Here is a 14,893-nt window from a genome sequence, read left to right on the forward strand (position 1 = left end):
GCTCGAAAAGCACAAGGCCATAGGGAAACACTCCGGACCTGCGAGACATATTGGAGGATAAGGCAAGACAATCAAGATCGATCTATGGATCACGTGGGCGCCCCACGATACGTGACGATCACCGTCACCCCGGACACAGTAAGTCCGGCCGGGCCGAACACAACAGACAAAGCTCTTTTGAGCTCCGTCGCGATATCGCCCAGTATAGAGGCGCCGCACACCCACTGTGCTTCACAGATGAGGTAATGGATCATCAAATCCCAGAAGGGTTTAAACCCGTCAATATTGAATCTTATGATGGCACAACAGACCCCGCGGTCTGGATCGAGGACTATCTCCTCCACATCCACATGGCCCGCGGAGACGATCTCCACGCCATCAAATATCTCCCACTCAAACATAAAAGACCAGCCCGGCACTGGCTTAACAGCTTGCCAGCAGAGTCAATCGGGAGTTGGGAGGACCTAGAAGCCGCATTCCTCGATAACTTCCAGGCACGTACGTGCGACCACCAGATGTAGATGACCTCAGCCACATAATTCAGCAGCCAGACGAATCGACCAGACAATTCTGGACACGGTTCTTAACCAAGAAAAACCAAATCGTCGACTGTCCGGATGCCGAGGCCCTCGCGGCCTTCAAGCATAACATCCGCGACGAGTGGCTTGCCCGGCACCTGGGACAGGAAAAGCCGAAATCCATGGCAGCCCTTACATCACTCATGACCCGCTTCTGTGCGGGTGAGGATAGCTGGCTAGCACGCAGCAACAACCTCAACAAAAATTCTGGCAGTCCGGATATCAAGGACCGTAGTGACAGGTCGCGTCGCAACAAAAACAAACACCGCATTAACGGCGATAACAGTGAGGATACGGCAGTCAATGCCGGATTCAGAGGCTCTAAACCCGGTCAACGGAAAAAGCCATTCAAAAGAACAACTCAGGGTCCGTCCAATTTGGACCGAATTCTCGACCGCTTGTGCCAGATACATGGCACCCCTGAAAAGCCAGCTAACCACACCAATAGGGACTGTTGGGTGTTCAAGCAGGTAGGCAAGTTAATTGCCGAAAACAGCGATAAGGGGCTACATAGCGACGACGAGGAAGAGACCCGACCGCCGAACAATAGAGGACAGAAGGGTTTCCCCTCACAGGTGCGGACGGTGAACATGATATATGCCACGCACATACCCAAAAGGGAGCGAAAGCGTGCACTCAGGGATGTATACGCGATGGAGCCAGTTGCCCCGAAGTTCAATCCATGGTCCTCTTGCCCGATCACCTTTGACCGAAGGGACCACCCCACCAGCATTCGCCATGGTGGGTTCGCCGCATTGGTTCTAGACCCAATCGTCGATGGATTTCATCTCACCAGAGTCCTGATGGACGGCGGCAGCAGCCTAAACCTGCTTTATCAGGACACGGTGCGCAAAATGGGCATAGACCCCTCAAGGATTAAACCTACCAAGACGACCTTTAAAGGCGTCATACTAGGTGTAGAAGCCAATTGTACAGGCTCAGTTACACTGGAAGTGGTCTTCGGATCCCCGGATAACTTCCGAAGCGAGGAGTTAATCTTCGACATAGTCCCATTCCGCAGCGGCTATCATGCCTTGCTCGGACGTACCGCGTTCGCAAAGTTCAACATGGTGCCGCACTACGCATACCTCAAGCTCAAGATGCCAGGCCCTAGAGGAGTCATCACGGTCAACGGAAACACTGAACGCTCCCTCCAAACGGAGGAACATACAGCGGCTCTCGCGGCAGAAGTACAAAGCAGCCTTTTAAGGCAATTCTCGAGTCCGGCTGCCAAGCGGCCGGACACAGCTAAGCGTGCCCGGAGTAACCTACAACACGACCACATGGCACGTTCCGAGCACGCGTAGCAGTGCAGCCCCAACCCCAGCCCCTGTAAAACATTAAGACTGACCCTTCGCGTACTCCATTACGCTCTGAAGATACCATGGGCATGGGGCAAGGGGCTCGACCACGATAAGCCCAGACTGCGGCTCAACCGCACCAGGGGCTCTTAAGTGTGTCGTTTCTTTTTCTTTTCCTTTCGTCAGAGGCCCTGTCCGGCAGCAGACATGCCGAACCCACGATGCAACAGCCAGGGAAGGAGAAAGGCTACAACGAAAATCTAGGTGGTCTCCATCATGAGCATTAAATCTGTTTTATGCATTATTCCGTAGCCTACCCCTGGAGGGGGACATGTTAAACAGTCCCATCCCTTGCTTACCGCACCACTTGTATCGTCCTGCACTTACAGCAGTTTTTATTGAATAAAGCAATGCAGCACATTTTTGCTTCTAATTGCATTTCTTTCTTACACATATGTTCATCTATGACATGTTGCATCCGTACGTTTTGGTACGGCTAAATACACCAGGGGCTTATGTTTCCCGCGTTATGGTGTGATAAGTCCGAACACTTTCACAAGTGCGACACCCCGAACTTATAGCATTATATGCATCGGCTCCGAATCATGTTCTTGGGTCAATAGTTGGGTTTGCCCGGCTCCCATGTTTTGGTACCTTACGTTCCGTTTTATCGGCTAAGGTAGCACTGGGAGAACCACTGCGATTGCGCCCCAGTTGAGCTGGGTTAACGCCTCAGTGGAGAAAGCTAAAACTGACCGTCATGATGAGGCGAGAGCTGGCCGCTGTTCGAGAGGTTCTTTGCGAGTCCCTAAAGACTTATGCCGCTTCGAGCGAGGAGCCGGATTCTGTCCGGCCAAGGCGTGGATAGCGCTCCAAATTCGGCCTTCCGAAAACTAGGGGCTTCGCCGAAATTTAAAATTATAGAATTCTATGGCTAAGTGAGAGTGTTCAAGCATTATAAGTCCGGTTGCCTTGTTCGTTGTGTTGAGCGCCTCTCTCGATGGACCCAAATATGGGAACAAGAGCGCCCAAATTTATCCCGAACACCCCAGCACTCGTGGCATGGGGGCTGAAGCCGACGACTTGCCATCTCTCAGATTTGATAAACAGCCGCACAGAAGGTAATATTTTAAATTAACAAGTGTTGCTTCGCGCATATGAACTTAGTTTTCAGCGCATAGGATAACAAAATGTGAGTGTACTCAAAAACTTCTTCTTTGGAGCACTCACCCGCAGTAATGCGGGCGCCCTTCAGCACACTCCTATAATACATCTCGGGCGTGCGATGCTCCTTGCCCTCTGGTGGGGGGTCCGTCACAAGCTTCTGGGCATCCATCTTGCCCCAGTGCACCTTTGTGCGGGCAAGGGCCCGACGCGCACCCTCGATACAGGCGGAGTGCTTGATAACTTCAACCCACGGGCATGCGTCCACCAGCCGCCGCACCAGGCCGAAGTAGCTCCCAGGCATAGCCTCCTTAGGCCACAGCCGAACTATGAGGCCCTTCATGGCCTGTTCGGCCGCCTTGTGGAGCTCGACCAGCTGCTTCAGCTGGTCACTAAGGGGCACCGGATGTCCGGCCTCAGTATACTGAGACCAGAAGACCTTCTCCGTTGAGCTCCCCTCCTCGGCCTGGTAGAATGCGGCAGCATCGGACACGCTACGGGGAAGATCTGCGAACGCTCCTGAGAGCTCCGAATTCGGGTAAGCGACAGGTAATTAACACTCACATGCTTACTTTGCATGAAAAATGCCTTACCCGCTGCTATTTTCTTCACCACCTCTATCTCCTGGAGGGCCTTGTAGGCTTCGGCCTTAGCGGCTTTGGCACTCTCAAGAGCCGTTGCAAGCTCAGACTCTCGAGTCTTCGAGTCACGCTCCAGGCTCTCGTGTTTCTTCACGAGATCCCGGAGCTCTTGTTGTACCTCCGCCACCCGCGCCTCCTGTTTCTCTCGCTCGGTGCTCTCCGCTGCCGCATTGCGTTCGGCCGCGGCCACCGCCTCCTTCAGGGTCGCCACCTCGTTAGTGTCCCCTGCAATACCCCAGTTATCCTTGTCATTTTTCTTGCAACCAAATCTTTTTCTGTAAGGTACAATTTTCATAAGGTATTACTCACCTTCTTTTTCCTCGAGCTGCTTCTTGGCATGGCCGAGCTTGTTCTCGGACCGCTCGAGGTTTTCCTTCAAAGTATTAACCTCCGCAGTCAGTGCGGCAGAGGTCAGCGGCACAACCTGCAATCCCATATTGACATATTTTCATGACTCCTGCGTTTATCTTTCTAAAGATCCTCAGTCCGGCTTTTCTTTCCGAACACCGAACCGAGCATCAGGGGCTACTGTCTATGCGGTACCATTTTACATATATTGAAATTCTTACCTCAAAGCCTGTTAGAAGGCTGCTGCAGGCTTTGGTCAGCCCGTTCTTGGCGAGCTGAACTTTCTGAATCACCGCACTCATAACAGTGCGGTGTTCCTATTCAATAGAGGCGCTATTGAGCGCCTCTAGCAATCTATCCGGCGCCTCCGGCTGGACGGAAGCTGCCGGCGTCACGGTCTTGCCCTTCTTATGAAGGGGTCGCCCGCCGGACTCCGGAGCCACTATGGGTTCCGGGGCTGAGTCCGCTGCAAAGTCCGGGAGGTTGTCCTGCGACACCTCTGGGGCCCTCTCCTCCTGGTGGGTCCCTTCCTGGGATCCCACCTCGGCATCGTCCGCATCAGAGGGGGTGGAGGCAGTCGGAAGAGAATCCATATCCGACGCCCCTAAGGACCCGCTCGACGAAGTGGGGAGATCATCCTTAGGCGGACTGCAGGGTTGTATGCGGCATTAGAAAGACATAACGTGGTGGAAAACGAAAACCTTGAAGTTATTCGGGAGTCCGGATACTTACGATCTCGCTAGAGGCTTGGCCCTTGGAGGCCAGTCCTCGTCGTCGTCACTGGCGTTGGCGGAACAGTCCGGGGGAAGAGTTTTTCCCTTCTTGGACCCTTTGGCCTCCCTTGTTGGGGAGGCCTTCCTTTTCTTCCCTCCCCCCGCTGGGGGAGAGGCTTTCTTCTTCTCCTCCTTGCCTTGGTGGGAGGAGTCGGCCTCGGATTCATCGTCCGATAGCACCTGAAAACGGGAACTCTTCCGAGTCCCCGTGGCCTTCTTCTTGGCCTTCTTCTCCGGCACCACGTGGGGTGCCGGAGCCAGCAGCCCCGTTAGGCGGGCGTCAGCTGGGTCCTCTGGCAATGGGGCCGGACAGATAGCCTGTGCGGCCTTCTTCAGCCAGTCCTGTCAAAGGAAAGAGAGTTTAGATCCCGCATAGAGTCAAACTATGAATAACAAGCGTCCCGTAAAGGACAATATCACTTACCTCGTCAGCTGGATGCTGCGAGCTGAATCCGCGATCTTCGGTAGCGGATGCGGGAGCCTCGGCGCCCTTGAACAGCACCTTCCAGACCTCTTCGTACGTAGTGTCGAAGAGCCCATTCAAAGTCTGGTGCTGCGCCGGATCGAACTCCCACATATTGAAGCCCCGTCGTTGGCACGGGAGTATCTGGCGGATGAGCATGACCTGGGCTATGTTGACAAGCTTGAGCTTCTTGTCCACCAGCTTTTGGACGCAGGCTTGGAGTCCGGTCAGCTCCTCCGAATCGCCCCAAATCTGGCCGCTCTCTTTCCAGGAGGTGAGCCGTGTGGGGATGCCGGATCTGAATTCGGGGGCCGCTGCCCATTCGGGATCACGCGGCTTGGTGATGTAGAACCACCCCAATTGCCACCCCTTGATGGTTTCCCCAAAGGTGCCCTCCAGCCACGTAACGTGGGACATTCTGCCCACCATGGCGCCTCCGCACTCCGCTTGGCTGCCCTTCACAACCTTCGGCTTGACACTGAAGGTCTTGAGCCACAAGCCGAAGTGGGGCTGGATGCAGAGGAAGGCCTCGCACACGACGATAAACGCCGAGATGTTGAGAATAAAATTCGGGGCCAGATCATGGAAATCTAGGCCGTAGTAGAACATGAGCCCCCGGACGAAGGGATGAAGTGGGAAGCCCAGTCCGCGGAGGAAATGGGGAAGGAATACTACCCTCTCATGGGGCCTGGGGGTGGGGATGAGCTCTCCCTCGCCGGGGAGCCGATGCGCGATGTCGCTGGACAAGTATCCGGCGTTGCGCAGCTTCTGGATATGCCCCTCCGTGACGGAGGAGGCCATCCACTTGCCTCCCGCTCCAGACATATTTGGAGAAGGTTGAGGTGAGATGTGCGGGCTTGGGCGCTAGAGCTCGAGTTCGCAGAGATGGATAAGCCAAGGAGGAAGAAGGCGCAGGTAAAAAGTTTGGATATTTATCCCCTTATATGGGCGGATAGAAACACGCGTACCCACCGGCCTGGTAAAACTCGCTTATCTCCCAAGCGTCACAATCAATGGCGCGGTTGGGTTACCCACGTCCGTATTGATGGGAATCCCGGAATAAGGGGAACACGATCTCTGCTTCGACAGACGTGCCAAGGAAACCGCCTCGCTAAACGCGCTGAGGTGGAACAATAGAAACAATTCGAGTAAAGGCTTGGAAGTGGTGTGACGTTACGCCACAGAATACGTCAGCAGATTGATCTTGTGTAATATTATTCTCTCTACGGTGGTATGTGGAATTTATTTTTGCACAGCCGGACACTATCCTGGTGTTCACAATCTTCTATAAATTATTTGGAGGAGGAACCCGCCTTGCAATGCCAAAGACAATATGCGCGCCAGACTCGTCGTCATTGAAGCCTGGTTCAGGGACTACTGAGGGAGTCCCAGACTAGGGGGTGTCCGGATAGCCGAACTACCATCATCGGCCGGACTCCAAGACTATGAAGATACAAGATTGAAGACTTCGTCCCGTGTCCGGATGGGACTTTCCTTGGCGTGGAAGGCAAGCTTGGCGATATGGATATGTAGATCTCCTACCATTGTAACCGACTCTGTGTAACCCTAGCCCTCTCCGGTGTCTATATAAACCGGATGGCTTTAGTCCATAGGACGAACAACAATCATACCATAGGCTAGCTTCTAGGGTTTAGCCTCCTTGATCTCGTGGTAGATCTACTCTTGTAACCCACATCATCAATATTAATCAAGCAGGACGTAGGGTTTTACCTCCATCAAGAGGGCCCGAACCTGGGTAAAAACATCGTGTCCCTCGTCTCCTGTTACCATCCGCCTAGACGCACAGTCCGGGACCCCCTACCCGAGATCCGCCGGTTTTGACATTGACAGAGTACCCCCCCCCCCCCACCGGGTTTTGGTCCTATACCGCAGTTCTTCACGAGGCAAGCACTAGGCCATACACCAACAGCAACAGTTGCAGAGGTGCAAATTGCCCCAGCTCTGGCCGCATCTAACATAGCAGTTGGGGAGGCTGTGGCGTCTCCAGATGGGCTCGGCGGCGGCGGGACTATAGGACAGGAGCAGAACCGAAGACAGGAGGAGCGTCAGATCAATATTGCAGAAGAAGCTTCAGGCCAGAGGATTACTGTCCTGGGGAAACGAACTGATCGGGAACAAGATGAAGGAAAGTCCACCGAGAGCAACACTGGAAAGGAAGAAGGGGACCACAAGAAGGCAAGAAATGAGTCGGAAGTAGCGGGAGACGGAGACACTAGTGCGTATGGTGGTCAGGAAGCGACCGACCAAGGGGCTGCCGGCATAATGACGGGCGCCAAAGGAGGTGCCCGTCAGGGGCCATGACGGTCCTAAGCTGGAACTGCCGGGGACTGGGGCAACCCCGGACAGTTCAGGAGCTGGTGTGGAAACAAATGACGGCAACCTGACACCTATTAAGACTGCGAGGAATAGCCCAGGAATCTCAAATCTTCTTTCCGCAGATGATAGCCTAATTTTCTTTAAGGAAAATGTTGTACAGGCACAAGTTATGAAGAAGGTGTCGGCGTCTTTCCAGCGAGGCACGGGGCAATTGCTGAGCGAGAATAAATGCTCCTTACTTTTCAGCGAGTGGTGCCCGGAAGAATCTAGGGAAGAGATAAAGAGAGTTCTGGGAGTGGTTTCCTCTTCCTTTGAGAGCAAGTATCTGGGTTTTCCAACTCCAGAAGGGAGGATGAAGGACGAGAACTTCCAACCGATCTTGGATAGATTCAGAAAGAGGTGTAGTGATTGGTCGGGAAGATTTATGGCACACGCAGCAAAGGAAGTACATGTCAAATCCGTCGTCCAGGCTCTCCCCTGCTTTACTATGGGGGTCTTCCTACTCTCAAAAGGCTTTTGCGAGAAATATGAGAAGATGATTCGGGATTTCTAGTGGGGGGACGAAGAAGGGCATCGGAAGGTACATTGGATGTCATGGGAACGCATGACATGACCGAAAAGGGCAGGTGGTATTGGCTTTAGGGATATACACATGTTCAACATTGCGCTGCTTGCAAAGCAAGGGTGAAGGCTACTAGAAAATCCGGACGGTTTGTGTGCGAGAGTGCTCAAGTCAAAATACTATCCACACGGAAATCTCCATGATACGGTTTTTGCCTCCGACGCGTCCCCCGGTATGGAGAGGAATTGAGGTTGGGCTGAAGCTCCTAAAGAAAGGCATCATCTGGTGGGTGGGGGATGGAAGAAGCATTCAAATCCGAAAAGACCAGTGGATCCCTCGGAAGGAAGGACTAAGGACTGCATCTTTTGTTAGGAGGTCCAGACTGCGGTGGGTGAACCAGCTCATGCAACCAGAGAGTAAAGAGTGGAATGTGGAGCTTATAAGGCAAATTTTCAACCCCTTTGATGCAGATGAAATATGCAAATTATCCATTCCAAGGTCTAACGCAGAAGATTGTATTGCTTGGCACTATGAAAGAAACGGGGTTTTCTCAGTTAGAAGTGCATATAAACTGGCCGCTGCAACACATGGGCAGACCCGACAGTCCCCATCTAGCTCGTCAAGGGAGCCTGACGATAGGAGCATCTGGGACCTCATCTGGAAGTCGAATGTCCCACCAAGAGTGAAATTTTTTGGTTGGCGAGTTGCCACCAAAACGCTAGCCACGAAGAAGAACAAGTGGAGGAGGACCTTGGAGCTGGATGCCACCTGCAACATCTGTGGTTGTGGCGAGGAAGACGAATTCCATGCGGTGGTATCATGCACTAAAAGTCGAGCTCACAGATATGAAATGAGGAAAGAATGGGAACTCCCGCCCGAGAACTCTTTCCGGTACACGGGCCCGGACAGGCTGCAACTGCTATTAGGGACAGCATCAGAGGACGTGAGGGCGAGGGTGATGATGCTTCTTTGGAGGGGATGGCATCTACGTGATGATTGTGTCCATGGAAAAGGCAAGGAATCAATTGGCCATTCTGTCCAATTTCTCCTGAAATACGAGGAAGAAATACAGTTGGCAAAAACCACTACATATCTCTTCGGAGGCCCACTGCCAGTACTGGAGTGCAGAGTGCTGATCAAATATTAATGAAATGGACTGCCCCAGATCGAGATGCAGTCAAAATAAACTCCGAAAACCTATCTTCCGGACAGTGGTCTATGCTGGGCGGGAGCAGTTGCGAGGGACTGTCGAGGACTGGTGCTCATATCAGTTGGAAAACAGATTGGCAGCGCGGCGAGCGTGGAGGAAGCAGAGGCTAGAGCTGCTTCGGTTGGGATGCAGGCCTTGGCCGGAATTTACAGAGGGCCAATGGTGCTAGAGGTGGATTGCATGGCGTTAGTTAATGAACTCAAAAAGGGCTCCCTGAAATCTGAATCTATCTCCTTGTTTTGGTGTGCTACGGGATATCATCGATATCTCGGAGAGTTTTACTTCCTTTAGGCTGTGTTCGGTTGAGAAGGATTCGAAGGGGGTTTGGCAGGGATTGAAGTGGATTTAATCCCCTGCAAGTCAAAACCTCCCCAAATCCTCTCCAATCCCCTTGTGGTGGGGTGTAACCGAACAAGGCCTCAAGGTCATTCACGTTAGAAGGAAGTGCAACACACTGGCCCATGAATTTGCAGCAGAGGCAAGATAGAAGGGTGACATTTTCCTCGCAAAAAAAAAGAAGAGAAAAGGGTGACATTTGTTGACACAAGACTGCATCTATTTTTGTTTCCCTTTTTTTATTTATGGAAACATGTGTATGTTTTTATTCGCATGTGACATGCCGCATGTACACATGAGCTTCCTCACTACTACAAACCAATCAGCAAAACTGAACCTATAAATGATCGATCGACCTAGTATATGAATCTGTATCAAAATTCTGAATCAACTACTACTAGTATCTATGTATGTATGTATGTACACCGTTCTCCTGCGTCGATGAGATCAGACGACGGCCGCGGCGGCAGCCAGCAGGGGAAGCAGCAGCGCCAGGGAGAAGGAGGAGAGGCGGCTGCCGCCTGAGCCGGCCTGCCTCGGCGTCACCGGCACCGCGCCGGGGTACGGCCTCGTGTCGCTCTGCCGCGGCTTGATACGGGTCGTCGGCGACGGCCCCGGAGCCGCGCCGGGGCTCCCGCCCTGGCCCTCCGCCTCCATGTCCTTGTAACCTGCAGTCAATTTAGTTGGGACAGTCAAGCAACAATGATCGATCGGTATGCAATTCTTTCATCAGGTATACAAATACAATTCAGGGAGAATGATGATGAGCTTACAGTCGAACTGGTGCCAGCCGAGGACGGACCTCTCCCGGTCGAACACCACCTTGAGGCCGGTCATGAAGTTCTCTGCATGTTTGTTATCAGCGATGAAGGAATGAGCAACCGGAGACAGACAGACGGGACGATGGAGGAATTGACCGACGAAGAGAAGGCTGCTTACGGCCGATGATGTCGATGGTGATGTCGTTCTTGAGCACGGCGAGGCAGTATCCGACGGCGACGATCCGGCCGTCGCTGGTCTCGCCGGCGATGACCACGAAGGGCCGGGTTACCGGGAACACGGCCCCGCCCCTGGTCGTCAGGCTCACCTCCGGGACGAACACCTCCGTCTGCTCGCGGCCGAGCTGGTAGCAGTACTCGAAGGGGATGGAGGCGCTGAGGTTGGCCCTCTTCTCGCGCACCTGGGAGTCGAAGCTGGTGGCCAGCTCCGTGTAGGCCGGGTCGTTGAGGTACGTGAAGGAGGTGCCGGAGTCCACGACGGCGGCGAACTCCGCCGCCAGCTACTTCCCCTCCACGGTCATCGCCGTCACGCTGATGTTGTACGTCGGGCTGCACACACAAGAAGAAAAGTCGCCGATCAATCGACCCGTACCTTAGCTCTAGTTTGACTTTTCACACCGACTGACATGTGGGACCCACGCGTCGGTGTCATGCTAGTGATGGAGTGCCTAAATACCATTGACTAAACTTACTGCGTGTTCCGGACGGTGAAGGGCGTCTCGGCCTGGCCGCGGCGGCCGGCGTCGCCGAAGTTGATGCGGCCGAGGCCGTCGGGGCTGAAGCACATGGAGAAGCTGTCGGAGGCGACGAGGCCGGCGGCGTGCAGCACGCTGGGCACGGACACCTTGTCCATGCCGAGCCCCAGCAGGCCGTCCACGGCGGCGCCGTCCAGGAACGCGCCCGTCTGCACCTGCCCGCACCCGAGCACTACGGGCGCCCTCACCGCCGTCGACGCGCCCCCGGCCTCCCGGCTGAGGTGGAGCACGTCCTCCACCAGCACCCCGGAGGAGGAGGTGTTGGCGGAGACGTACCTGACGCTGTACGGGCAGCTGGTGCTGTTGGTCGCCGCGCACGCGTTGGGCCGCTCGCACAGCGCGTGCTCGCAGGTGACCGCCTTGCTCGTCGACGACTTCCCGGGGCTGTACGGCCGGAGCTCCGGCCCGCCGCGCAGCTCCGAGGCGTTGGCGGTGGCCGCGCACTGCTTGCAGTCGCAGGGCACCCAGAAGAGGTCGCTGCCGGTGTCGAGCGCCACGAGGAACGTCGCGTTGGGCGTGCCCACCGCCACCTCCGCGTAGTGCAGCGACCCGTCGAGCCGGAACGTGAGGTTGCCGCTGGCGAAGGTGAGCAGCCCCCCTTTCCCGTCGCCCTCCTCCGCGAGGCCGCAGCGGGCGAGGTGGGCGCGGTCGTGGCGGGACAGCGCGGCGTAGTACTCCGGCGTGCCCTCGGCGTCGGCCCACCACGCGGCGCCCGGGTGGCCCCGCGCCTCCGCCCACCGCCTCACCACTGGCGACGACCGGTGGTGCAGGTCGAACCCGATTCCGGACGCCTCGCCGAGAACTGCAGACACCGCGGCGACGGAGACGGCCACGGCGACGAGCGACAGACAGGTGGAGCGAGCCATGGTGGGGAGAGTAGGCGTGCGGGGACGGCAATAGGAGGACGGTTGGTGCACGGGGCTTAAGAGGAAGAGGGGGACGCGCATGGCGGCGAGGAAGTCAAAGTCTTGTGTGGTTTACCCCGGCGCGACGTCAACGGTGGGTGGTGGATGGCCGGCGGGGGCAGGGGAGCGGCGACGCGGCTGGACCGACGGACGTGGCCGAGTCCGGGAGCTCCTCAAGTGTTCGACAGTGGTGCCGGCCTGCTTCTTTTTCCATGAGAAGACTTGACCGGACGTGGCCCACATCACCGCGTGTTGTCCGGTTCAGAGCTGTATGTGGCTGCGAGAGTTCACTGAACCTTCCTTCCTGGTGCGCTGCTAGGCAAAAAAAATTAAAGCAAATTGTAAATTTGTTGTGAGCTCATCGTGGAACGCAGCTGCACCACGCAGGACGTACTCCCTCCGTTCCTAAATAATTGTCTTTCTAGAGATTTCAACAAGTGACTACATACAGAGCAAAATGAATGAATATACACTCTAAAACATGTCTACATACATCCGTATGTTGTAGTCCATTTGAGATGTTTAGAAAGACAATTATTTGGGAACGGAGGGAGTACTATGTAGTGGGCAGAGCGAAATCTAGCCATGGGAGAGGATAGATTGATAGATAAAAGATCGTAGTGTACGAATGTCAACAGGTTGGACAGAGAGGATATATAGGTAGCATCCTTGTTCCAGCCAAAAAATCATTACAATTGAAGAGACCACGATAGCTAGGCAGCAAACGGTGCTAGACCATCATGATCCCTGAAAATCATTCCAGCTGTCGCAGGGGCATCCAAAGGTGAGAAAGAACCATCAACCGGAGCAGGCCAGGGTACATGACTGGTGCATTTCCTCGGGTGGCACAGCCGGAGGTCGACCCCGCGCGCCACGCAGCTTTGAGGCATTGGCGATGGCCGCACACTATTTACAGTCACAGGGTACCTTGAAGAGGTTGCCGCCGGTGTCAAGCGCCACAAGTAGTCCTGGCCATGGGCAGCCCGGCCCGAGAAAAACCCAACCCGGCCCGGCCCGACGATGCTCCCGGCCCGGGCCCAGGCCTAGATTTTGAGCACGAAGGCCGGCCCGGACCCGGGCCTGTCGTTTTCGCGTTTTCTTGAAGGACGGACCGGGCTGGCCCGAAGCCCGACGGGTTTTTATGGCTCGGGCCCAGAAAACAGGCCCGATGGGAGGGCCGGACCGGGCCCGGGTTTTTTGCATCAGGCTTGGCTAGCCCCGGTCCGAAGTATGGCCAGGTATAGCCACAAGGAACGCCGCGCTGAGAGCATCTCCAGCCGTTGGCCCCCCAGGGGGCGGCTAAAATCGTCGCCTGAGGGCGAGCCGGCGCAAAAGACGGCCTGGGGGCGAGTTGCCCCCCAGTCGCCGTCCCCAGGGCCGCCCCCAAGCGCGTCTAATTTTTTCAAAAAAAAACCGTTCAGCGAAGTTCGGTTAAACACGGCTAAATTTCGGCAAACTTTGGCATATATTACATGTTCGACGCGTTTACATAACTAATATAACTAAAAAAATCGCTAAACGCGGAGTAGTCGCCGTCGTTGTCGCCGTCCTCGCCGTCGTTGTCGGCGGCCTTCTCCTCCTTGACGCGGCCGTCCCGGCTACACCCCTGCCCGGCGTCGCCATGGTGGACAGGTGCCGGCGGCGCGTCGTCGTCGCTGTCGTCGAGGTAGACAACTCCTTCTTCGCGGCCCCGGCGGCGCTGCTCGAAGCGCCGCAGTGCGGCGACCTGGCGCTCCCTCTCCATCCTGAGGAAGTCCTTGCTCGCCCATTTCAGGGCCGCATCGTCGTCGAGCGCCACCTCGCCGGACTCCGTCTTCACGGCGGGGAGACCCGGCTCCGTTTTCACCGTCGTGGGCCCGGACTCCGTCTTCGGCTTGACGAACCGCGGAGGAGCCGGCGAGGGGGCGCGCTGGCCGCCTTCGTTGATGACGATGCCGGCGCTGCGAGTGCGCCGGCCGAGCGGCGTCTCCGCCGCGGGCATGGTCTTGACGTCGAGTAGCGCCGGAGTGCCGGAGGAGTGCGAAGAAGACAGCGACGAGGAGGAGGAAGACGACGAAGAGACGAGCCTCCTGGGCAGCCATTGCCCGGCGCGTCGGCGGCGGGGCGGGGCCGCGGCCGCCGGGAGAGGGTGCGTCAGTTGCGGCTCGTTGCCGCCCTCAAGGTGTGCCAGTACGCCGCCGAGCGTGCGGCTGGGGACGCCCCACCAAATGCGGTGGCCCTCGCTGTTCTGTCTGTCGCCCACCACCGGCGTCCCGTTGGTGGACGCCAGCCTTTCTTCCTGACGGCGCTCGAAGTACGCCGCCCATGCCGAGTGGTTGTCGGCGGCGTACTGGGGGAGGGTGCGCTGCTCATCGGTGAGGGAGGCGCGAGCCAGCTCAACCTCGTCGGCGAAGTAGGCGGTCCGCGCCGCGGGGTCGGGTAACGGCGGAACGGGTACTCCCCCGTTGCTGAGCCGCCACTCCACGGCCCGGCGTGCATGTCTGGCGGGGCCGGGATGTTGGCCTCGAATAGGAGCCACGACTCCTGTTCGCGGAATGAGCGGCGGCCGAAGCCGTTGGTCGCCGCCTCATCGCCGGGGAAGCGTTCCGCCATTGGGGGAGGGAGGGCTCGGAGGAGGCGCACGGGAGAGGGAGAGGGAGGGCTCGGCGGCGGCGGTGCACGGCAGAGGGGAGGGAGAGGGCTCGGCGGCGAGGGGCTGGCGTGGGCTGAGGCGAGGAGGGCGCCCTCTTATATAGCCGCGC

General features: G+C 56.3%; 1 pseudogene; it reads right to left on the reverse strand.

Annotated features, from left to right (window-relative positions):
• Positions 1–9,933: 9,933 nt before the first annotated feature.
• Positions 9,934–12,460, reverse strand: LOC123161015 (aspartyl protease family protein 1-like; annotated as a pseudogene).
• Positions 12,461–14,893: the final 2,433 nt, after the last annotated feature.

Source organism: Triticum aestivum, chromosome 7B (genome assembly GCF_018294505.1).
Source record: "Triticum aestivum cultivar Chinese Spring chromosome 7B, IWGSC CS RefSeq v2.1, whole genome shotgun sequence".
In the NCBI taxonomy this organism is placed as follows: Eukaryota; Viridiplantae; Streptophyta; class Magnoliopsida; order Poales; family Poaceae; genus Triticum; species Triticum aestivum.